Raw genomic sequence first — 9,619 nt, 5'->3', positions numbered from 1 at the left:
TAAACAGTTCCAGGGAAGAGTGGGCGCAACAACACCATGTGCTTCCATCTACTTATAAAGGGGGTGATGCAGAGTTTGTTGTAACAAAGCAACAAGCATCATGTCTGGGTTGGTACCATTTTTGTTCACTACTTAATGGGAAAAGAGAGCAATACAATAGCTTCAGTTCAACATTTATTTAAAACAGTACCAATACAAGTAGCACAACATCTCAAAGCACAATGCACAATCATGTGGATGAAGGCCTGTACTGACCTTTCATGAGACGACAAAGATAAAATAAGGATCTGCCAACACGAATAGGAAATCCTATCTCGTTTTATGCAGTTGCTCTGAAATCAAGCAAAGTCGCCGGTGTGACATTTAAGTTCGCTATAGCAACAAGTTGAATAGATATCCCTGTTTTAACAGAGGCAAAAAAGGAAACAATTACTATCCAATAAAGGAGGATGAAACATGCGGCCACAAAAAGAAGCATCTACCTTATCTTGATGGAAAACAAAGTATAGGACAGTAGCATTTCTAAAACGGTTGCATTGATTCGTATTAACAGAGAAATTCTCTTAAAACAGTTCAGTAGTTAATTCTGAGAGTGGCATTGCTTAATTTTACCAGCGGCATTAGATTAAGAAAAAGCATAAACAGTTCCAGGGGAGAGTGGGCGCAACAACACCATGTGCTTCCATCTACTTATAAAGGGGGTGATGCAGAGTTTGTTGTAACAAAGCAACAAGCATCATGTCTGGGTTGGTACCATTTTTATTCACTACTTAATGGGAAAAGAGAGCAATACAATAGCTTCGGGTCAACATTTATTTAAAACAGTACCAATACAAGTAGCACAACATCTCAAAGCACACTGCACAATCATGTGGATGAAGGCCTGTACTGACCTTTCATGAGACGACAAAGATAAAATAAGGATCTGCCAACACGAATAGGAAATCCAATCTCGTTTTATGCAGTTGCACCGAAATCAAGCAAAGTCGCCGGTGTGACATTTAAGTTCGCTATAGCAACAAGTTGAATAGATATCCCTGTTTTAACAGAGGCAAAAAAGGAAACAATTACTGGCCAATAAAGGAGGATGAAACATGCGGCCACAAAAAGAAGCATCCACCTTATCTTGATGGAAAACAAAGTATAGGACAGTAGCATTTCTAAAACGGTTGCATGATTCGTATTAACAGAGAAATTCTCTTAAAACAGTTCAGTAGTTAATTCTGAGAGTGGCATTGCTTAATTTTACCAGCGGCATTAGATTAAGAAAAAGCATAAACAGTTCCAGGGGAGAGTGGGCGCAACAACACCATGTGCTTCCATCTACTTATAAAGGGGGTGATGCAGAGTTTGTTGTAACAAAGCAACAAGCATCATGTCTGGGTTGGTACCATTTTTGTTCACTACTTAATGGGAAAAGAGAGCAATACAATAGCTTCGGTTCAACATTTATTTAAAACAGTACCAATACAAGTAGCACAACATCTCAAAGCATACTGCACAATCATGTGGATGAAGGCCTGTACTGACCTTTCATGAGACGACAAAGATAAAATAAGGATCTGCCAACACGAATAGGAAATCCAATCTCGTTTTATGCAGTTGCACCGAAATCAAGCAAAGTCGCCGGTGTGACATTTAAGTTCGCTATAGCAACAAGTTGAATAGATATCCCTGTTTTAACAGAGGCAAAAAAGGAGACAATTACTGGCCAATAAAGGAGGATGAAACATGCGGCCACAAAAAGAAGCATCTACCTTATCTTGATGGAAAACAAAGTATAGGACAGTAGCATTTCTAAAACGGTTGCATTGATTCGTATTAACAGAGCAATTCTCTTAAAACAGTTCAGTAGTAAATTCTGAGAGTGGCATTGCTTAATTTTACCAGCGGCATTAGATTAAGAAAAAGCATAAACAGTTCCAGGGGAGAGTGGCCGCAACAACACCATGTGCTTCCATCTACTTATAAAGGGGGTGATGCAGAGTTTGTTGTAACAAAGCAACAAGCATCATGTCTGGGTTGGTACCATTTTTGTTCACTACTTAATGGGAAAAGAGAGCAATACAATAGCTTCAGTTCAACATTTATTTAAAACAGTACCAATACAAGTAGCACAACATCTCAAAGCACACTGCACAATCATGTGGATGAAGGCCTGTACTGACCTTCCATGAGACGACAAAGATAAAATAAGGATCTGCCAACACGAATAGGACATCCCATCTCGTTTTATGCAGTTGCACCGAAATCAAGCAAAGTCGCCGGTGTGACATTTAAGTTCGCTATAGCAACAAGTTGAATAGATATCCCTGTTTTAACAGAGGCAAAAAAGGAAACAATTACTGGCCAATAAAGGAGGATGAAACATGCGGCCACAAAAAGAAGCATCTACCTTATCTTGATGGAAAACAAAGTATAGGACAGTAGCATTTCTAAAACGGTTGCATTGATTCGTATTAACAGAGCAATTCTCTTAAAACAGTTCAGTAGTTAATTCTGAGAGTGGCATTGCTTAATTTTACCAGCGGCATTAGATTAAGAAAAAGCATAAACAGTTCCAGGGGAGAGTGGGCGCAACAACACCATGTGCTTCCATCTACTTATAAAGGGGGTGATGCAGAGTTTGTTGTAACAAAGCAACAAGCATCATGTCTGGGTTGGTACCATTTTTGTTCACTACTTAATGGGAAAAGAGAGCAATGCAATAGCTTCGGTTCAACATTTATTTAAAACAGTACCAATACAAGTAGCACAACATCTCAAAGCATACTGCACAATCATGTGGATGAAGGCCTGTACTGACCTTTCATGAGACGACAAAGATAAAATAAGGATCTGCCAACACGAATAGGAAATCCAATCTCGTTTTATGCAGTTGCACCGAAATCAAGCAAAGTCGCCGGTGTGACATTTAAGTTCGCTATAGCAACAAGTTGAATAGATATCCCTGTTTTAACAGAGGCAAAAAAGGAAACAATTACTGGCCAATAAAGGAGGATGAAACACGCGGCCACAAAAAGAAGCATCTACCTTATCTTGATGGAAAACAAAGTATAGGACAGTAGCATTTCTAAAACGGTTGCATTGATTCGTATTAACAGAGCAATTCTCTTAAAACAGTTCAGTAGTTAATTCTGAGAGTGGCGTTGCTTAATTTTACCAGCGGCATTAGATTAAGAAAAAGCATAAACAGTTCCAGGGGAGAGTGGGCGCAGCAACACCATGTGCTTCCATCTACTTATAAAGGGGGTGATGCAGAGTTTGTTGTAACAAAGCAACAAGCATCATGTCTGGGTTGGTACCATTTTTATTCACTACTTAATGGGAAAAGACAGCAATACAATAGCTTCAGTTCAACATTTATTTAAAACAGTACCAATACAAGTAGCACAACATCTCAAAGCACACTGCACAATCATGTGGATGAAGGCCTGTACTGACCTTTCATGAGACGACAAAGATAAAATAAGGATCTGCCAACACGAATAGGACATCCCATCTCGTTTTATTCAGTTGCACCGAAATCAAGCAAAGTCGCCGGTGTGACATTTAAGTTTGCTATAGCAACAAGTTGAATAGATATCCCTGTCTTAACAGAGGCAAAAAAGGAAACAATTACTGGCCAATAAAGGAGGATGAAACATGCGGCCACAAAAAGAAGCATCTACCTTATCTTGATGGAAAACAAAGTATAGGACAGTAGCATTTCTAAAACGGTTGCATTGATTCGTATTAACCGAGAAATTCTCTTAAAACGGTTCAGTAGTTAATTCTGAGAGTGGCATTGCTTAATTTTACCAGCGGCATTAGATTAAGAAAAAGCATAAACAGTTCCAGGGGAGAGTGGGCGCAGCAACACCATGTGCTTCCATCTACTTATAAAGGGGGTGATGTAGAGTTTGTTGTAACAAAGCAACAAGCATCATGTCTGGGTTGGTACCATTTTTATTCACTACTTAATGGGAAAAGAGAGCAATACAATAGCTTTAGTTCAACATTTATTTAAAACAGTACCAATACAAGTAGCACAACATCTCAAAGCACACTGCACAATCATGTGGATGAAGGCCTGTACTGACCTTTCATGAGACGACAAAGATAAAATAAGGATCTGACAACACGAATAGGAAATCCAATCTCGTTTTATGCAGTTGCACCGAAATCAAGCAAAGTCGCCGGTGTGACATTTAAGTTCGCTATAGCAACAAGTTGAATAGATATCCCTGTTTTAACAGAGGCAAAAAAGGAAACAATTACTGGCCAATAAAGGAGGATGAAACATGCGGCCACAAAAGGAAGCATCTACCTTATCTTGATGGAAAACAAAGTATAGGACAGTAGCATTTCTAAAACGGTTGCATTGATTCGTATTAACAGAGCAATTCTCTTAAAACAGTTCAGTAGTTAATTCTGAGAGTGGCGTTGCTTAATTTTACCAGCGGCATTAGATTAAGAAAAAGCATAAACAGTTCCAGGGGAGAGTGGGCGCAACAACACCATGTGCTTCCATCTACTTATAAAGGGGGTGATGCAGAGTTTGTTGTAACAAAGCAACAAGCATCATGTCTGGGTTGGTACCATTTTTATTCACTACTTAATGGGAAAAGACAGCAATACAATAGCTTCAGTTCAACATTTATTTAAAACAGTACCAATACAAGTAGCACAACATCTCAAAGCACACTGCACAATCATGTGGATGAAGGCCTGTACTGACCTTTCATGAGACGACAAAGATAAAATAAGGATCTGCCAACACGAATAGGAAATCCCATCTCGTTTTATGCAGTTGCACCGAAATCAAGCAAAGTCGCCGGTGTGACATTTAAGTTCGCTATAGCAACAAGTTGAATAGATATCCCTGTTTTAACATAGGCAAAAAATGAAACAATTACTGGCCAATAAAGGAGGATGAAACATGCGGCCACAAAAAGAAGCATCTACCTTATCTTGATGCAAAACAAAGTATAGGACAGTAGCATTTCTAAAACGGTTGCATTGATTCGTATTAACAGAGCAATTGTCTTAAAACAGTTCAGTAGTTAATTCTGAGAGTGGCATTGCTTAGTTTTACCAGCGGCATTAGATTAAGAAAAAGCATAAACAGTTCCAGGGGAGAGTGGGCGCAACAACACCATGTGCTTCCATCTACTTATAAAGGGGGTGATGCAGAGTTTGTTGTAACAAAGCAACAAGCATCATGTCTGGGTTGGTACCATTTTTTTTCACTACTTAATGGGAAAAGAGAGCAATACAATAGCTTCAGTTTAACATTTATTTAAAACAGTACCAATACAAGTAGCACAACATCTCAAAGCACACTGCACAATCATGTGGATGAAGGCCTGTACTGACCTTTCATGAGACGACAAAGATAAAATAAGGATCTGCCAACACGAATAGGAAATCCAATCTCGTTTTATGCAGTTGCACCAAAATCAAGCAAAGTCGCCGGTGTGACATTTAAGTTCGCTATAGCAACAAGTTGAATAGATATCCCTGTTTTAACAGAGGCAAAAAAGGAAACAATTACTGGCCAATAAAGGAGGATGAAACATGCGGCCACAAAAAGAAGCATCTACCTTATCTTGATGGAAAACAAAGTATAGGACAGTAGCATTTCTAAAACGGTTGCATTGATTCGTATTAACAGAGCAATTCTCTTAAAACAGTTCAGTAGTTAATTCTGAGAGTGGCATTGCTTAATTTTACCAGCGGCATTAGATTAAGAAAAAGCATAAACAGTTCCAGGGGAGAGTGGGCGCAACAACACCATGTGCTTCCATCTACTTATAAAGGGGGTGATGCAGAGTTTGTTGTAACAAAGCAACAAGCATCATGTCTGGGTTGGTACCATTTTTATTCACTACTTAATGGGAAAAGAGAGCAATACAATAGCTTCGGTTCAACATTTATTTAAAACAGTACCAATACAAGTAGCACAACATCTCAAAGCACACTGCACAATCATGTGGATGAAGGCCTGTACTGACCTTCCATGAGACGACAAAGATAAAATAAGGATCTGCCAACACGAATAGGAAATCCCATCTCGTTTTATGCAGTTGCACCGAAATCAAGCAAAGTCGCCGGTGTGACATTTAAGTTCGCTATAGCAACAAGTTGAATAGATATCCCTGTTTTAACAGAGGCAAAAAAGGAAACAATTACTGTCCAATAAAGGAGGATGAAACATGCGGCCACAAAAAGAAGCATCTACCTTATCTTGATGGAAAACAAAGTATAGGACAGTAGCATTTCTAAAACGGTTGCATTGATTCGTATTAACAGAGCAATTCTCTTAAAACAGTTCAGTAGTTAATTCTGAGAGTGGCATTGCTTAATTTTACCAGCGGCATTAGATTAAGAAAAAGCATAAACAGTTCCAGGGGAGAGTGGGCGCAACAACACCATGTGCTTCCATCTACTTATAAAGGGGGTGATGCAGAGTTTTTTGTAACAAAGCAACAAGCATCATGTCTGGGTTGGTACCATTTTTATTCACTACTTAATGGGAAAAGAGAGCAATACAATAGCTTAAGTTCAACATTTATTTAAAACAGTACCAATACAAGTAGCACAACATCTCAAAGCACACTGCACAATCATGTGGATGAAGGCCTGTACTGACCTTTCATGAGACGACAAAGATAAAATAAGGATCTGCCAACACGAATAGGAAATCCCATCTCGTTTTATGCAGTTGCACCGAAATCAAGCAAAGTCGCCGGTGTGACATTTAAGTTCGCTATAGCAACAAGTTGAATAGATATCCCTGTTTTAACAGAGGCAAAAAAGGAAACAATTACTGGCCAATAAAGGAGGATGAAACATGCGGCCACAAAAAGAAGCATCTACCTTATCTTGATGGAAAACAAAGTATAGGACAGTAGCATTTCTAAAACGGTTGCATTGATTCGTATTAACAGAGCAATTCTCTTAAAACGGTTCAGTAGTTAATTCTGAGAGTGGCATTGCTTAATTTTACCAGCGGCATTAGATTAAGAAAAAGCATAAACAGTTCCAGGGGAGAGTGGGCGCAACAACACCATGTGCTTCCATCTCCTTATAAAGGGGGTGATGCAGAGTTTGTTGTAACAAAGCAACAAGCATCATGTCTGGGTTGGTACCATTTTTGTTCACTACTTAATGGGAAAAGAGAGCAATACAATAGCTTCGGTTCAACATTTATTTAAAACAGTACCAATACAAGTAGCACAACATCTCAAAGCACACTGCACAATCATGTGGATGAAGGCCTGTACTGACCTTTCATGAGACGACAAAGATAAAATAAGGATCTGCCAACACAAATAGGAAATCCCATCTCGTTTTATGCAGTTGCACCGAAATCAAGCAAAGTCGCCGGTGTGACATTTAAGTTCGCTATAGCAACAAGTTGAATAGATATCCCTGTCTTAACAGAGGCAAAAAAGGAAACAATTACTGGCCAATAAAGGAGGATGAAACATGCGGCCACAAAAAGAAGCATCTACCTTATCTTGATGGAAAACAAAGTATAGGACAGTAGCATTTCTAAAACGGTTGCATTGATTCGTATTAACAGAGCAATTCTCTTAAAACAGTTCAGTAGTTAATTCTGAGAGTGGCATTGCTTAATTTTACCAGCGGCATTAGATTAAGAAAAAGCATAAACAGTTCCAGGGGAGAGTGGGCGCAGCAACACCATGTGCTTCCATCTACTTATAAAGGGGGTGATGTAGAGTTTGTTGTAACAAAGCAACAAGCATCATGTCTGGGTTGGTACCATTTTTATTCACTACTTAATGGGAAAAGAGAGCAATACAATAGCTTTAGTTCAACATTTATTTAAAACAGTACCAATACAAGTAGCACAACATCTCAAAGCACACTGCACAATCATGTGGATGAAGGCCTGTACTGACCTTTCATGAGACGACAAAGATAAAATAAGGATCTGCCAACACGAATAGGACATCCCATCTCGTTTTATTCAGTTGCACCGAAATCAAGCAAAGTCGCCGGTGTGACATTTAAGTTCGCTATAGCAACAAGTTTTATAGATATCCCTGTTTTAACAGAGGCAAAAAAGGAAACAATTACTGGCCAATAAAGGAGGATGAAACATGCGGCCACAAAAGGAAGCATCTACCTTATCTTGATGGAAAACAAAGTATAGGACAGTAGCATTTCTAAAACGGTTGCATTGATTCGTATTAACAGAGCAATTCTCTTAAAACAGTTCAGTAGTTAATTCTGAGAGTGGCGTTGCTTAATTTTACCAGCGGCATTAGATTAAGAAAAAGCATAAACAGTTCCAGGGGAGAGTGGGCGCAACAACACCATGTGCTTCCATCTACTTATAAAGGGGGTGATGCAGAGTTTGTTGTAACAAAGCAACAAGCATCATGTCTGGGTTGGTACCATTTTTATTCACTACTTAATGGGAAAAGACAGCAATACAATAGCTTCAGTTCAACATTTATTTAAAACAGTACCAATACAAGTAGCACAACATCTCAAAGCACACTGCACAATCATGTGGATGAAGGCCTGTACTGACCTTTCATGAGACGACAAAGATAAAATAAGGATCTGCCAACACGAATAGGACATCCCATCTCGTTTTATTCAGTTGCACCGAAATCAAGCAAAGTCGCCGGTGTGACATTTAAGTTCGCTATAGCAACAAGTTGAATAGATATCCCTGTCTTAACAGAGGCAAAAAAGGAAACAATTACTGGCCAATAAAGGAGGATGAAACATGCGGCCACAAAAAGAAGCATCTACCTTATCTTGATGGAAAACAAAGTATAGGACAGTAGCATTTCTAAAACGGTTGCATTGATTCGTATTAACAGAGCAATTCTCTTAAAACAGTTCAGTAGTTAATTCTGAGAGTGGCATTGCTTAATTTTACCAGCGGCATTAGATTAAGAAAAAGCATAAACAGTTCCAGGGGAGAGTGGGCGCAGCAACACCATGTGCTTCCATCTACTTATAAAGGGGGTGATGCAGAGTTTGTTGTAACAGAGCAACAAGCATCATGTCTGGGTTGGTACCATTTTTATTCACTACTTAATGGGAAAAGAGAGCAATACAATAGCTTTAGTTCAACATTTATTTAAAACAGTACCAATACAAGTAGCACAACATCTCAAAGCACACTGCACAATCATGTGGATGAAGGCCTGTACTGACCTTTCATGAGACGACAAAGATAAAATAAGGATCTGCCAACATGAATAGGAAATCCAATCACGTTTTATGCAGTTGCACTGAAATCAAGCAAAGTCGCCGGTGTGACATTTAAGTTCGCTATAGCAACAAGTTGAATAGATATCCCTGTTTTAACAGAGGCAAAAAAGGAAACAATTACTGGCCAATAAAGGAGGATGAAACATGCGGCCACAAAAAGAAGCATCTACCTTATCTTGATGGAAAACAAAGTATAGGACAGTAGCATTTCTAAAACGGTTGCATTGATTCGTATTAACAGAGCAATTCTCTTAAAACGGTTCAGTAGTTAATTCTGAGAGTGGCATTGCTTAATTTTACCAGCGGCATTAGATTAAGAAAAAGCATAAACAGTTCCAGGGGAGAGTGGGCGCAACAACACCATGTGCTTCCATCT

Source organism: Triticum aestivum, chromosome 2D, assembly GCF_018294505.1.
Source record: "Triticum aestivum cultivar Chinese Spring chromosome 2D, IWGSC CS RefSeq v2.1, whole genome shotgun sequence".
Taxonomy (NCBI): domain Eukaryota; kingdom Viridiplantae; phylum Streptophyta; class Magnoliopsida; order Poales; family Poaceae; genus Triticum; species Triticum aestivum.
The sequence above is the reverse complement of the archived record's forward strand: the minus strand, read 5'-3'. Positions refer to the sequence as shown.